This window comes from Giraffa tippelskirchi, chromosome 7, assembly GCF_054371585.1.
Source record: "Giraffa tippelskirchi isolate mGirTip1 chromosome 7, T2T-mGirTip1v1.2.pri, whole genome shotgun sequence".
Taxonomy (NCBI): domain Eukaryota; kingdom Metazoa; phylum Chordata; class Mammalia; order Artiodactyla; family Giraffidae; genus Giraffa; species Giraffa tippelskirchi.
The window spans coordinates 40,348,391-40,365,190 of record NC_137281.1 but is presented as its reverse complement, the minus strand read 5'-3'; the positions used below and the strand labels follow the sequence as shown (position 1 = coordinate 40,365,190).

General features: G+C 42.3%; 1 long non-coding RNA gene across 1 annotated transcript; it reads right to left on the bottom strand.

The window, feature by feature from the left end:
- Positions 1–1,592: 1,592 nt before the first annotated feature.
- On the bottom strand, positions 1,593–9,085 carry LOC145515049 (uncharacterized). The gene is made up of 2 exons (XR_014060649.1): positions 6,581–9,085; positions 1,593–5,876 (listed from the first exon to the last, which is right to left on the bottom strand). It is a non-coding gene; the product is annotated as an uncharacterized LOC145515049 (long non-coding RNA).
- Between the last annotated feature and the right edge of the window lie 7,715 nt (positions 9,086–16,800).

The window sequence follows — 16,800 nt, the reverse complement described above, 5'->3', positions numbered from 1 at the left end:
TTGCTGCTGTCCCCTGGCAAGGCATCATGTGAACTTCATGTCTCTCCATGTTTATCTCCCTGGCTTTCTTCTCCCAGCTAGGTGCGCACATTTAGACCCCTTGCTGAGCATCCGTGGCAGTTTGTGAGTGACTCTCTCTGATGTGATGTGTCTGTCCCTCCATGAGCTTCTACAGCTTTGTCTCGGCAAGATGGCTCCATCTGGGGAAAGCTTTCAGCATGCAGACTGCCCAGTTGGGGCCTTGTGGATTGTTCAGATCTTAACTGTAGCAGATATCCCTAACTGGCCCTCCATGCAGTGACAGAGATGGCCATTCAACTTCCGTTTTACCTTCTCTCTAGTGGCTGCAGATGTTGTAAAGCTAAAGACTCCTTCTCTGACTCCCCAGGGTTCAGGATGTCATTTGGGTTTGGCCTCTCCGATGCACAAGACTTGGAAGGCAACAGTGAGGCAGAGACCATGCTTCTGATGCTTCTTCCAGCCAGAGTTGCCCTAACAATGTTTGATTTTTATTCAGCAAGGTCAGCAGAAGTCCAGGGAAGAGGCTCACCAATTTTGTAGGTGTCAAGAGGCAGGATGCAGGGCACCATTTTGTTGGAGTGGATCCAGGAGTGGCGCATCTCTGGAGCCAATGGTTCTGATGGCAAACAGCCCGATCCTTGGACAGCAGGAAGGTGGCATGACCAGGAGGCAGCATGGCAGGGCAACTCCTCAATCTTCCACTTCCTGAGCATAACAGAGATATTCCCTACATGGACCAATTCTGTATTGCTCTTCTGAAAGTCATTCCTGGAGCCCAGCTCCAGCTCCTCCAACCATTTGCTAAGCACTGGATATCCTGCAAGTTGCTTTCTTCTGAAAAATAACCATTTGTGCTTTCCGCCACTGAGCCATGACTATTGGATCCTCCTGTTTCACTATCAGTCCTGACTTCCAGCTGAAGGCCCATCCAGTCCTATCTCAGTCTTCCTAGACCTTCATGGGTAGAATATACAACCCAGGCCTAAGCCAGTGAAAGGCCCCAGCCCTCTTCACGGAGTCACTGTTTCTGGGGTGAGAGCACGTGACCCAAGGCTCCCTAATCGGGGAAGTTTTCTGGGAATGCTAAGAATAAAAACTAACTCTTTTCTGCTAGACTCGAAGCTGGCAAGAAAGGGACCCTGAAAAGCGGAAACAGGCATCTTGCAACTATGAGAAGAAACGCATCTAAGAAGGAGTTCTCCAAAGAGAAAGTTGGGCCAAGACATGGAGAATAAGAAATCACATCTGTGGTGACTTGAGTCCTTATAACTAGCTGCACCTAAAGTAAGATTTACTGTTAGTGGGTGGGCTTCCCAGATGGCACTAGTGGTAAAGAAGCCACCTGCCAATGCAGGATACCTAAGAAATGCAGGTTTGATTCAGGATCAGGAAGATCCCCTGGAGGAGATCATGGCAACCCACTTCAGTATTCTTGCCTGGAGAATCACATGGACAGGGGAGTGTGGCGGGCTACAGTCCATGGGGTTGCAAAGAGTTGGACACAACTGAAGTGACTTAGCATGCACGCACCCTTAATGGGTAAGGTATAGAAGCCAAAAGGGTTTCATTCATTTCTTTTTTTTTTTTTTTAAATAAAGCCAGTCTGAATTACATTCTCCAACATCTGCAATCAAAAACCCTTTCTCATCATACAACCCAATATAGTAGTGTATGTTGTGGGCCTGTCTTGGCTTCTAGAAGTAAAGGTTATGTGGGCATAACACACAGAACCTGAAGCCAGAGACCATCGCTTTGCTTTTCTCTCCACTTCTGGACTGCCCAGAGCCCCTTTCCTCCCAACACCCCTGAACACGCATTCTGAGGACCACTCTGCAGAAACCATGAGTCCAGAAAGCCCTTGTCTGTCTAACCCACTAGCTCAGGCTTCTGACAGAAAGGAGAGTTTGATTGTTTGTCACTTATTAGAATTGATTCGTTTCTCCCTAACTGTGCACTCAATCTCGATTCCCTTGGCTGTAGACAGCAATTCTGGGGTCCAGAGCTCCAGGAAGTCTATTATTAGCTGCACATAATTTGTCATGTGAGGGAGCATGCATTTTTGGTGGTCATGAAGATGATGAATGGTTTGGGAAGAATGAGTTCAGGAACTGGGGTAGTTTGCCATGGAGAAGAGAAGTGTGAAGGAGTCTTAGAGGGGTCAAGAAGGAATGTAAAAAAGAATATGCAGAATTCAGTGGGCTTGCCACAATGCTGGACACAGGATCCCCGTGGCAAAAGTCACAGCCACCCACACTGGCCACCATAGCACTTCTGCAGTGACCACTGTTTCCAGACAGAGTTTGGGATTCAAAAGGTGTCAGATATAAGATGATTCTTTCTTTGCAAGGAACTGGATGAAAGCAAAATTGTGATGTTACTGTAATATCCTTATCTGCACTGTGGCTTGCATTATTCAGGGAAGACTTCAGATGAGCTGGATTTATTTAAAATGCACAGGGACATCCAATAGATGTGCTAAATGAACAGGCTTGACACCACTTTTACTTTCCCTCTTTACTTGCTTTCAATATTAAGATGAAGGCATTGACTTAGGTATTCTTCCTGCAGGATGGAGCAGAATATTACAAAATGCTTTTGCAAGCAGGCTAAATCATGATTGACAAAACAAAATTTGTTAATACAATGGTTTGAGGCACTTGACAGAAATTTTTGTCAACAGGGTAGATTAAGGGATACAAAAAAAATGAAATTTGCAGATGAAATGGCTTTGATGTTTCTCACGAAAAGCATTCTTTTGACAGACTGGATCACAGTGAAAAAAATGTGCATTTTCTCAATGCACAGGTTGTAAGTCTTTGACAAAACACGTATTCATCCTGCTGTTTTTGCTCATTTGCCATATACTCCACTGGCCTTGCCTTTAGGCATATAAAGTTTTCAGGTATACATCAAAACAGTGTGAAAACCACCTTAAGAAAACCTCAAATTGATCCTATAGGATGGTTGTGATGTTCAGCCATGTCATTTTTCAAGTGCTTATTGATGAGTTCCCAGACACTTTATGTTATCTTCTTCTATTAATTCTTCTAAGAATAAGATTCTTTCCTATTTAGAAAAGATATGGTATCAGGACAATTTTGGTCATAAGCAGCAAAAATAAAAAAGTCTTATCAGCCAACGGTTTCCAAAGTATGGTCCATGGACCACTAGCAGTAGCATCTCCTGGGAAATTACTTGAAGTGTAAGTTTCTGGTCCCTACCCTAGACCTCCTTTCAGGTGAAGCACAGCAATCTGTATTTTAACAAGCTCCTCAAGTGATTGGATGCACATCAAAATCTGAGAACCACTGACTTGAACAAGAGCCAGAAAGAAAGAGGCTGGCTCATACAACTGAAAAGTTCATGCATATATGAGGCTTCAAACATGTTTGCATTCAGGTGTTCAAACAACATCATTAGGACTCTGGCACCAATTTTTCTTCTTTTGTCTAGAATGGCTGAACTCTGAGATAACTTCTCCCTCTGTGGTGGCAAGATGTCCGCAGCCGCAGGCTTATCTCCCAGGCTCATCTCCCAGGCTCCTGACTACCACACAAGAGAAAGAACGCTTCCCCACAGTGGCTTCAACAAAAGTCTCAGAATAGAGTCCCATTTGCTCTCACTGGTTCAGTCCAGGCCTTGCGCCTTCCCTGAACTTACCACAGTAGCCTGCGGATATGAAACTCTGAGTCAGGGTTTACACTCCAGAGAGCTTGAACTCGAGGAGAAGGCGAGTGAGGGCAGATGGTTGCCCACATAAAATCCAATGTGGATGGAGGAAAACAAGAGAATGGACACTAGCCAGATAGAGACAAAATGCTCATAAGAGGTATAGTCCTTAGTCTTCCAATAAATTCCAGATTAAGGAAAGGGTAGCTTCCTAAATCCACGTATCTTAATAATATCCTTACTCTAGATACTAAAGGTGGAACCCCACCCCTTTCAACCCACCCTCTTCTGTGGGCCCTCTCTGGCTCCTCAGTTAATGCAAACAGTGGAAAATTAGTTCTTAACAAATGCAGTCCAAAAGCTCTAACAAAAGACCCGGGGTTAGATGTCTTATCAAGTGCTTCTTAGAACACTGTTCTTAGTCTGACTCGCTGCTTGGTTGTACCTTGCCCTCTACACCCGGACAGGGGTCATGTTTAATTCCTCCCGTACCTTCAATGCCACACACAAAATCTGGCACTGAGCAAGGCCTACATGTCTATAAATAAAGAGAGTTCCTAAAAGTTAACGATGGGGAGGAGCCTAGAAAAGATCCCCCAAGGAGCATTAGGTGCTGCTCTGCCCAGATGGGGGAGCGAGCGGCCATCTTTGACCCCATGGCCTCCCTCGGCGGAGCCTTTCATTCCCCGTAGTTCACAGAGGAATTTATTTAGCAAAGGAATAAAGAACCCATGTACACGCTTTGGCTTTCATCTTCAAACCAGGACTGAAACTTTGAGCTGTCATAGTTGTGCCACCTCAGCAGTTCAAATTCAGTGTTTTACAAAAAGAGAAGAGAAGAAAGAAAACTTTATCCCTACCCTGCAGCATCATCTCTACAGAACAAGAAAATGTTTTCCTTTTTTGGAACACATGAAAATGCTCAATGAGTAATCTCACTCTAACTTGAGAATTACTATCAAGAACAAATGTCTCGTCAAATGCCTCCTATAACACTGTTCCTGGTCTAGCTTGCTGTGTGTTTTTTACCCAGCCCTCCACACTGGGATCTCCCCCAAGGACAGGGGTGATGTTTAACCCCTCCCTGTATCTTCAATGCTGCACACAAAAGCTGGCACTGAGTCAATGTTGTATATATAAAATTCACATTGAATTAGGTGTAGAGTGTCCTGTTTTCCAGACCTGTTGCAGATCTTCATACACTTGGATATTCTCTGGTTTCTACCCTGGAACGTTTGCTCCCTCATCACTAGTCACGGTGTTGACAAGATGGGCGGTTTTAAGGACTACCTAATGCCACCTTTCTCCCTTCTACAATCTAGTTATATAAGGATGACCTTGAGACATTTTTACACCCAACTCCCTCACATGACCACTAGAGGGCAGCAGAGAACACAATGATGGCACAATGACCATTTTGTCCAGCCTTTGTCTTCAGCTCTCCAAATCCCTCCTCACTCTAGCCTTCATCCTTTTGTTAACTTTGGTTTGATGGGGTGGGGGTGAGGGGTGCTAGTTTCAGTATGGGACAGACTGCTTTGTTTCAGAACAAAGAAAAACATTCCTTTCTTCTAATGAAATTCCTAGGAAAAAATAATTTCATAGAGGAGACAAATTACTCAAAGTTTACAAGATGCATCTTTTTAAATTTTAATATGTGTTTTCCCTTCAAAAAGATTTTTAAAAATCTTATGTATCTGTATTAGGCTACAGCCTTTAGTTCCGAGGGCCTTTCCTGTAAGATCTTTAACTGAACTGTTCTATCATTGCCCCTCCAGCCTCCATTCTTCTTCTGATCCAAAATCCAGTCTGGGAAAAAGCTCCCACTGGAAGGATAATTAAAGTAGATGAACAAGTCCTTCAGTCTCAGTTAATCCCAGTAAGCCTAATTCAGCTTCTATAGATGGAGGGATAAGTATGTCCTCCCATCAGAGTCATCCATAGCTGGACTGCAGCCTACACCAATAAATCACTCCTCAGATAAACGCAAGGTCATGGAGACCAGGTTTCTACATAAGTAAGATTTAATTTGGTCTAGGTTTGATCTAGCAGCTTCCCAGTTCATGCTAGTGGTAAAGAATCTGCCTGCTAATGCACAAGACCCAAGAGATGTGGGTTCGATCCCTAAGATACGCGGTTCAATCCCTGCATTGAGAAGATCCCCTGGTGAAGGAAATGGAAACCCACTCCAGTATTCTTGCCTAGAAAATTCCATGGACAGAGGAGCCTAGCGGGCTACAGTCAATGGGGTCACAAAGAGTTGGACACAACTGAGCATGTGCGCGCGCACACACACACACACACACACACACACACACAGGTTTGATCCAATTGCACAAGTCAAGGAATAACTGCCAAAAAAAAAAAGGCCACTCAGAACTAAATTTCAAGAAGAACCAACACCCTGAATCTTTGCCTCCTTGCAAAATAGTTCTTCAAGCTCCAGGAAAGTGCCTGTATTTTGACATGCAAATCAGAAGAGTCTTTTAAAATAAAAATATAGCTGCTGCTAAGTCACTTCAGTCGTGTCTGACTCTGTGCGACCCCACAGACGGCAACCCACCAGGCTCCCCCGTCCCTGGGATTCTCCAGGCAAGAACACTGGAGTGGGTTGCCATTTCCTTCTCCAATGCATGAAAGTGAAAAGTGAAAGTGAAGTCGCTCAGTCGTGTCTGACCCTTAGCGAACCTATGGACTGCAGCCTACCAGGCTCCCCTGTCCATAGGATTTTCCAGGCAAGAGTACTGGAGTGGGTTGCCATTTCCTTCTCCGCAAAAATATAGCAACAACTATTAAAATATATGGCAACAACTATTAAAATGAATGCTTCCATTTCTAGAAATTAGGATAATCACTGAAGCATTATTTGTTATAGCAGATAATTGGAAACAATCTAAATTATCAATAAGGTATTCTTTAGATATATTTTAGTATGTTCATACTATGAAATACCATACAACTAAATAAAAGAAAGTGTGTGATAGATCTATAATTAATGAAAGGAAATAATGGCTAAAAAATATTATGAGCAGTATACTAAAACACTAAAAATATGCTATTTTGAGTTTTAAAAATTGTAAGTGTATTACACAAATGATTATGAATATAGCCTATATTCACAAGGGCTGGAAGGATTTACAACTGGTTCTGGGGGAACACTGTGGATCTGGGAGAGGAGTAAGAAAGTGGACATTTCACTGAACTCTCCTATAACTTGCACAGTGACTTTATGTATAAAAATTTGCTTATTCAATAGGGCCCAAATTAGCAAAGGTCAGGTGTTTGTTAGCTAAAACTGCATTTATTTCAGTCTCTATTTACCACGTGGTCTTCATATCCCAGGGATAAAATAATAGTTTTTTTCAGTTTTCACTCTTCAGAGAATTTTGGAAACTAATGAAACTCTGACTGAGCGACTGAACTGAACTGAACTGAATGAAACTCTGCTAGCCTGAACAAACACAACACATAAAGCCCTGGAATAGACATCATCCTCAAATGGAGGGTGAACAAACATCCCCTCACTGTTAGCTTTGCCCAAAGACGTACATTAAAAATCAAGTTTGGAAGCTGGCAAGAGAACTTAGAATTTTGCTCAATGCCCCCTCATTCACAAATGAAGAAAGGGAGGCCCAGCAAGGCCGTGGCACTGCTCCAGCCCGTAAATGTGCAGTCGAATTCTCTGGCTTCCCAGGCCACCTCACGGAATGACCATGTTATTTATCATCTAAAACCAGGATACTTTTGACTGTGAAAGGTGGCACTATTGTGGGAAAACAGCTGTAAACCAGGACAGCCTTGGGCTACGTGGACACATAGTCACTATACCAACCCTTCTTCAACTGCACTAAATCCCAAAGGAACATGTCTACAAAGTCTGTACCCCCAACACCACCATCTGCCAGTGCAGGAACTTGAGGAGGATTTCCTTCCAACTCCCCCTTACAGAAGTCATCCTAAGTGCAGTTACTCATTATTTTAGTTCAACATGCATTAACACACATCTTCCTGGCTTTCCAGAAGGAAGAAACCACGTAGAAAATAATTTAATCATTCCTAGGAGAAATAAAACCAAAATAGGACAAGGATTCTTCGCTAATGTTTTCTCTCTATTGCTCTCAGAGACCTTGCAAGATGACACAGACATCCAGGTCTGGCTTTCCAGCCAGGGTTAGCAGTGAAAATACAGAACATCCTGTTAAATCTGACTTAATCATCCAATATTTGGGATGTACTTATAATAAAAAAAAAAATATTGCACATTTATCTGAGAGTGGCATTTAACTGGATATCCTGTATTTCATCTAACCACGCTGTGACTTAATCTCACCCTGCCTCACTTTTCTGAAGGTCCAAACCTTGCCGGACTGCTTGGGCTTTAGGAGCTACTGATTGGTGGCAGGAGGAGAGAAGCCACCAAGGAACATACAGAAAAACTGCATGAAATATTTCCTCCTACTATTCCAGGAGGCACCCTGGGCTAGTAATCGGACCAAATTTCTCTTTGTCCTTCAACTGCTCAGCAGGAAATAGAGGAGAGACGATAAGCGCCAATTTTGCTGGTCAGTCTGTCAGCTAAGGAGGGCATCCTTCCAAACCCCGCAGCCCCCAGCCTCCTCACCTCAGTCTCCCACCACTGCCCCCCTTCTTTTATCCTCACCCCTGCCACACCCCAACCATGCGCTCCTCAGCTCCCTGAACCACACCACCCACCTGTGGCTTCGTTCAGGCTTCTACACCTTCCCAGATGCTTTTCTCATCTCAGCCTGGTGAAACCCTACTTACCTTTTAAGTCAGCTGCTAGAGCACCTCAACCTACATAGCCCCCCTTATCCCCCTCCCTGGCCTCCTTTTCTTCACATCACTGATACACCTGACATAGCATGCTGTTGTTTTTGTCTCCTTGTTTGCTGCCTGTTTCCCAACCTCCTCACTTCCCCGGCAAAAATGGAAGATTCATAAGGTCAAGGGCTCTACTGGCCTCAGTGACCATGTCTCCAGTACCTAGAAGAGGGCCTGATACTGGACTTCTCCGATGGTCCAGCGGTTAAGAATCTGCCTGCCAATGCAGAGGACACAGGTTCAATCCCTGGTCCAAGAAGATCTCACACGCCGAGGGGCAACTAAACCCATGTGCCACAACTACCGAAGCCCTAGTATACACCCTAGAGCTGGTGCTACTCAACAAGAGAAGCCACTGCAATGAGAAGCCTGCGTACTGCAACTAGAGAGCAGCCCCTGCTCACCACAACTAGAGAAAGCCTACATGAAGCCATGAAGACCCAGCATGGCCAAAAATTAAAAGGAAAAAAAAAAAAAAGAGTGCCCAGTGCTTATACACAGCTGGAGAATGAATGGATGGCAAGACACCTCCACTTGGAAGCCACTCCTCACCACCCTCAGAAAAAATTAATGACTATCTCCTTTGCAATTCCACAGTCCACTAGTCTTCTTCATCTAGGCCTCCATTCAAAATAAGTTACTGAGTACCAACCATGTACAAAGAATTTATAGCACATTGCATAACTTAGTTATATGCTTATCTTGTTGTTGCTGTTGTTCAGTTGCTAAGTTATGTCTGACTCTTGGAGACTCCATGGACTGTAGCACGCCAGGCTTTCCTGTCTTTCACTATCTCCTGGAGTTTGCTCAAATTCATGTCCATTAAGTCAGTGATGCTTTCTAACCATCTCATCCTCTGTGCTTAGCTATCTCCACTCTAATGAATAAAATCCTTGAAGAGAGAGAATGACTTATTCATTTAATGGTCCCAATAATTAGGACAGTGTTGGAGGTGCCATTTAAACAGGTTCATTTAAATGAATATCTAGGGACCTGTAGGAAGGAAGAGGCTTCCCTGGTGGCTCAGTGGTAAAGAATCTACCGGCCAATGCAAGAGAGTTGGGTTCCATCGCTGGGTCAGGAAGATCTGCTGGAGAAGGAGATGGCAGCCCACTCCAGTATTCTTGCTTAGGAAACCCCATGGACAGAAGAGCTTGGTGGGCTACAGTCCACCAGGTCACAAAAGACTTGGACACAACTTAATGACTAAACAACAACAACAAGGGAGAGAGACATGATCTGTTTCCTTATTTTATTTATAATTGAGATGGCATAATTTAATTGCTTATATAACAGATTTTTACATTTAAATATCTAGTTTGCGTAAGTCTGCAGATAAAGGGGCAGTTTCATCCTTTGCAGGTAGAGGTGCGAATCGGTGGCCTTTTCCAAGGCTGCCCTGGCTTGTTGTGAGGACAGTCTGACAGCATGGTATCCTCTGATGTCACAGTTCCTCCCTGGGAATCTGTCCTAAGGGAGGAAAAGGTATAGAGGAGGTCCATGCCTTCAGTGTTTATAATAATTTGTGGTTAGAAAAAACACAATCAGACATTCAATGTGGAACTATGCAGTCATGGAAAATCATTTGTTAGAATATTTAAGAATGTCAAAAGATTTACAAGGTCTGGTATTAGTTGAAAAGAGTGGCAAAAATGATATTCCCAAAATGATTTTGATAAGGAAAAAAGAACACACACACACACTGATAAGTGGATTATACAGCCAAAATGTTACCAGTACGTAAACTTGGATGTAGTATTAATATTATGTTGCTGTTGCTTAGTTGCTAAGTCTTACGTGGTATTGATAATGGGAGAGACTGTGCTTTGTTGGAGAGTGAGGGGACATGGGTGTCTGGGAACTCTGATTTTCTGCTCAATTTTGCTGTGAACTGAAAAATAAAGTCCATATTAAATGTATTACTTTGATAAGAAGAAAGAATATAACTAACTAAAAGAAAAAAACAAAACCTGTCTTGAGAATTCGAGAAGACCAAACAAAGCAGGAATGAGTTACTGGAGGACATCAGAGAGAAGTCAGCCATGCTGACAGGAGTAGCCTGACACCCAGAGCCTTGAAATCCTGGGTGGACCTGCTTGCTTGTTCCCCTGCCCCTGCCAGTAGAGCAGCCTCATATGTTCCTGAGAGAAGGGAGAACGTGCATCCAGTTGCACACACACAGGCACACCTAAAGGCATGTTCTCTCTTCACCTTCACACACATACCACCTCATTCACCTTCAGAAAGGAAAAACTATCCTAAAACCCTTCTCCAGATTCCCTGTTAAAAAAACCTAACTGAGGGAATCCTGTGCCTCCCAGAAGCCTTGATCAGGAAAGTACTCTGGGGAGTTTCAGACTTCGTTTTTATGAGCCCATAACACACATCTACTAAGTGTTGAGACTTCAACAGACATTTTTTCTTGGGAGCGGGGGTTGTTTTGATGGGATTTGGAAATCATTTTACCACTGAGAATTTGCCCCCTTGAGAGTAACCAAGAAAGTTTCAGCTTCTTATCAAAACAAAGTAGTGATGATCAAATTCTGGAAGCCCCAGAATCAAGTAGAAGACTTATGAGCAACCATTAGCTTTAGCGCCTTTAAAGATGCCTTCCTCCCTCCCATGAATACCTGTAATCTTCTTGCTCCAAATCATGGGCACTGAAACCCTCCAGGGTCAGTTTCCCAGTGGAAATTATTAACAGCCTCCTGACTCAGTCATTCACACTGTCATTGGGAAACACTTAGAAATGTCATTAAAGGCACTTGGTTCTATAAGAAAGGACTGTGAGGGCTGATTATTCTGGGAAGCAGAGAAGGCATATCCGATAAGTGTTCTCAGAAGGATGAGAAAAAATGAGGCATCGAGATAGTACAAAAAGCAAGCATATACAGTAGGTGGACCCCTTGAGAGGTAGTTGTAGACAGAGTTGTTATGTTGTCATCATAATTAAAGAATGATGATGAAATCAGAATGGAAGAGACTGAGAATATATATGATGGGTCCCTAGCTAGCTGCGTGTCCGTGTATGTTTCCTCTGTCCTTTGTAGAGCTGTTTACTGTCTATAAAATCAGGGTGTTATGCTGGAAGCAATTGGTTCCTAAATCCAACTTAGCATCAGCTTTTCAAAAATAAAGTTTCCAAGATCAGAACGCAAACCTTCTAAATAAGAATTTCTGAGGGTTGAAGTCCTAGGATCTGTATGTTTTTAAAGATCCCCAGGTGTATTGACTTGGACACAGTCAGTCAACAAAAAACGAGTTTGGGCACTGCTGGTTTATACGTATCACTGGCCTTTTCCACTTCTATCATCTCTTAATTCAAAAGAATCAAAGGGATGCCCAAAGGACCAAGGTGTGTAGAGATGTGATCTTCCAAACCTTTATGGATTTTAAGTGAGGAAATACTGAATATGGCGTGAGTTGATAGACAAGGTAGATATTGTGAGTGCACCATTACAAAGCTTAGATCTAGGGTTCACAGAAAATAAATCCATAGGAGTACAGCAGACTAGAATGTTGCCTTTTCTGTAATATTTACAACATACAAAGTCTTTCTTTCAGTTGGTGAAAAATACCTACTTGCACTGGAACTTTGTTTTGTGCATTTAAAAATACAATCATCAGAATTTCAAAATTACCCAGCTATGTTAACGTCAAATACTTGAGAAAAAGGGATTACCTGAAATTAACATAAAAATACAAAATTTCAGTCCATAATCAACACCTCTGAACAAAGTTATTCAGATTAGTCATTCTCATTCAAGATGATATCACAATAAGGATTCTGAGAGAGCCTCTGAATGTCACCCTGAATAATTCTATTCAAGGAGGAATTTTGCATGAATATAGAAGTTACCACCATAAGCAACTGCAAACTGAGAATTAACTTAATGGTATTAAATGCAGCACAAATCTTCAAGAAAGACTTGATTGGTCCTAGGGATCACATGCCATGTAGGCAGTGAGGAGACTGACAGTGATCTTGCCATCGTCTGCCAGGTTCCTTTGTCCATGGGATTCTCTAGGCAAGAATACTGGAGTGGATTGCCATGCCCTCCTCCAGGGAATCTTCCCAACCCAGGGATCAAACCCATGTCTCTTATATCTCTTGCATTGGCAGGCAAGTTCTTAACCACTAGTGCCACCTGGGAAGCACATCTTGCCTGAAGGGCCCTCATCCTGGCCATGTTTAGTCACTGCATATTCCAGCTCATTGCCCTTGAAACTTTGGTGGCAGAGAACTTAACATGTTTTTTGCAGTTTGTCCTCAAAGGGGAAACAAAGTTAACTCTCCTTCAGAAACCATTACACTATAGAGGGGATATGCTCTACTGAAAAAAAAAAAAAAAAACAAGGTTGATATAACTGACCACATCCCAAGCAAGGACACAGGCTGAAACTATTTTCATGCTTTCAGGATTGAGAACATCATTTTGGATCTTTGGAATAGCTCTTCTGGCTGGGTTTCTTGTGTGTAAATGAGACTCACTTATGTTAAATCTCTGTCATGCTTGTCCACTCTGCGCAACAAGATAAATATGGAATGCTCAAATGTATCTACTCTTGGAAGTAGGGGAAGTCATCCTGGGAAAAAAGGAATTACTGGACAATTGAATTGGTGTTTTTGGTGTCTAACCTGATGGCTGTATTCAGATATTAATTAATTCATAATATAATTCATAATTATTCATAATATTTCTTGGTCATCTCCAATCTCCTTCTAGGTTACCAACCTGACATTGTATAAAAGCATAAGAGAAATAGACAAGTAAACAAATAAGGTGATTTTAAATAGCTATAAGTTCTGCAAAGAAAACAAATAGGAGACATTGAAGACTGTGGCTGGGAAAGGACTACTGTAGAGAGATGGTCAAAAAAACTCCCGCTAAAGATACTGAAAAACCCTCTGGAAATCAATGTTTCCCTCAAGACCCAGTGTTGAAAAATACCCAGAATCCACTGATGCCCACCCTTATATACAAACTATATGGTCTCACCAAAAAAACAACTAAAACTGGTTAAATCAGGACTTTGACAGAAATATAGAATATATTCATTTGGAGACTAGTTGAAAACTAATCAATAATTATGAGAACTGGAAAAGATCAGTCTTCATTCCAATCTCAAAGAAGGGCAATGCCAAAGAATGTTCAAACTACCACACAATTGCTCTCATCTCACATGCTAGCAAAGTAATGTTCAAAATTCACCAAGCCAGGCTTCAACAGTACATGAACTGTGAACTTCCAGATGCTCAAGCTAGATTTAGAGAAGGCAGAGGAACCAAAGATCAAATTGCCAACATCTGTTGGATCACAGAAACAGTAAGAGAATTCCAGAAAAACATCTACTTCTGCTTTATTGATTATACCAAAGCCTTTGACTGTGTAGATCACAACAAACTGTGGAAAATTCTTCAAGATATGGGAATACCAGACCACCCGACCTGCCTTCTGAGAAATCTGTATGCAGGTTAGGAAGTAACAGTTAGAACTGAACATGGAACAACAGACTAGTTCTAAATCTGGAAAGGAGTATGTCAAGGCTGTATATTGTCACCCTGCTTATTTAACTTATATGCAGAGTACATCATGTGAAATGCTGGGCTGGATGAAGCACAAGCTGGATTCAACATTGCCAGGAGAAATATCAATAACCTCAGATACGCAAATGACAACACCCTTATGGCAGAAAGTGAAGAGGAACTGAAGAGCCTCTTGATGAAAGTGAAAGAAGAGAGTGAAAAATCTGGCTTAAAACTCAACATTCAAAAAATGAAGGCCATGACATCCAGTCCCATCATTTCATGGCAAATTGGTGTGGAAACAATGGAAACAGTGAAATACTCTATTTTCTTGGGCTCCAAAATCACTGCAGATGGTGCAGCCATGAAATGAAAAGACGCTTACTCCTTGCAAGAAAAATTATGACCAACCTAGACAGCATATTAAAAAGCAGAGATATTACTTTGCCGACAAAGGTCTGTCTAATCAAAGCTATGGTTTTTCCAGTAGTCATGTATAGATGTGAGAACTGGACTATAAAGAAAGCTGAGCGCCAAAGAATTAATGCTTTTGAACTATGGTGTTGGAGAAGACTCTTGAGAGTCCCTTGAACTGCAAGAAGATCAAACCAGTCTATCCTAAAGGAAATCAGTCCTGAATATTCATTGGAAGGACTGATGCTGAAGCTGAAACTCCAATACTTTGGCCACCTGATGCGAAGAACTGACTCATTTGAAAAGACCCTGATGCTGGGAAAGATTGAAGGCAGGAGGAGAAAGGGACGACAGAGGATGAGATGGTTGGATGGCATCACCGACTCGATGGACATGAGTTTGAGTAAACTGCAGGAGTTGGTGATGGACAGGGCAGCCTGGCATGGGGCAGTCCATGGGGTCACAAAGAGTCAGACACAACTGAACAACTGAACTGAGTCATCTAACTAGATACCATATGGAAGATGCAATCAAAACCAAAAAAATCAAATACTGTTGGTTGGTTCTGCCTTTAAGGAATTTTCCATATCTTAGGAAGCATATAGTCTATTGCTCAGAACATTTTAATACCAAATAGGGTATTCAGACAACAAAAACAGTGTCATAGCTTTGTGGATAGTCTTTTATATTTCACAGTGTAACACTCAGCACAATCCAAGAGATGGGTAGTATATTTCCATTATACACAGAAGAAAAATGAGGTTTAAAAGGGTTATACACCTCATCCAAGACCACACAGCTAGTAAGTAGCAATATCTAGACATGGACTTAACTTTTCTGACTTAAGCTATGAAGCTTGAATCATCCATATTGTATTTAGGAAAAGGAAGATGACATGCTTATCTCTCAGTGACATTTTGCTTAAGGCATAAGAATGAGAATATAGAATAGATCTATTATCTTGGGGTGAATCATATTGATCTGGAAGAGTGTAGTAATCTTAACACTTCACAAGCGTGAAGCTCATTAAACTACTGTAAGGATTTCATATAATGTATACCATCTTATTCTCACAATCACTTAGAGAGGTTCTTCAAGAGTCAATTTAAGCCTTTCTTCCAGAGTATTCTAAGCCATCACAACTTCCAGTGACAAGTGGTGTCCAATTCTGAACTGAGATTGTTCTACTCTGACCTCATTTAGTTGATAAAGTCTTGTGCTGTTCTTGACAATATCTGTCCATGGTACATTTCAACTGGATTATATGCAACATATAGGCAGCACAGTGCCTCCCACCTGGATTCAAAGCACAGTGCCTCCCACCTGGATAAACTAGAATCTCCATTTTATAGATTAGAAAACAGAAGCCAACAGAGATAACATGGCTTCCCTGGTGCTCAAATAGGCAAAACCACAACTAGAAGAACATCTCCAGAAAGCCAGCCTCTACTCACTTCTCAAAATGTCCCATCCCCTTTTTTCCAACCCACCCTTCAGGCATGCTTGGCATTGAGAATTACCAAAGATGTAAAGCCCAAATTAGGAATCAGGTGATCTAGGCTGGAGCTATGACTCTGTAGTAAATAATTCAGGGAACTTGTTTTGTTCAATCAATATGTATTCATCCAGTACCTACTACATGTGCTCATGAGCACACACATATATACACACATTGCTTTAAGCTACTTAGGAAAAACAAATTTGAATTATTAAACACATTCTATGAACCTGCACTGTGCTAAGCATTTTATATACTTTCCATTCATCTCCTTCCTGCTCTCAAATGCCTATGTTTTATGCTCAAATGCCAGCTGTGGGCACCTGGTCCCTTCCCAAGCACCGCAACCAACCTCACCACTCTTAGGTCCTATCACCGCCCCCCTCCGTGGTCACCCCCTTCCTCACAGGTCCATGGTGTAATGGCCTGCCTCTTCTCCTCTCTCCTCATGCTCATATGTGTATGGAGAAGCAGTTAGTCCCTCCTCCCTTCCATTCACCTGCTCTCAAGCAGCAAGACACCCATAACAAACCCCCACTAGGGAGCCTGGATAGGCAAGACCCAGTCAGCTGGGCCTTCCAATCTTTCTCAAATAGGGTTGGCTGTGAGACCCACTGGTGGTCCAGATGCTGAGCAAGACTCTCTGAGCTCTCCATGGGAAGGACTTTTCACAGGCCTCAACCAGGTACAAAGTGGCAACAAGTCAATGGGGTAAACCTCATAGAGGCCACCTCCCTGCTTTGCCACACAAAGTAAAAGGATTCCTACACTTAGAGGACCAGAGCTAAGGAAGATGAAAATAAAACCAAACCAAACAAACAAAAACTCT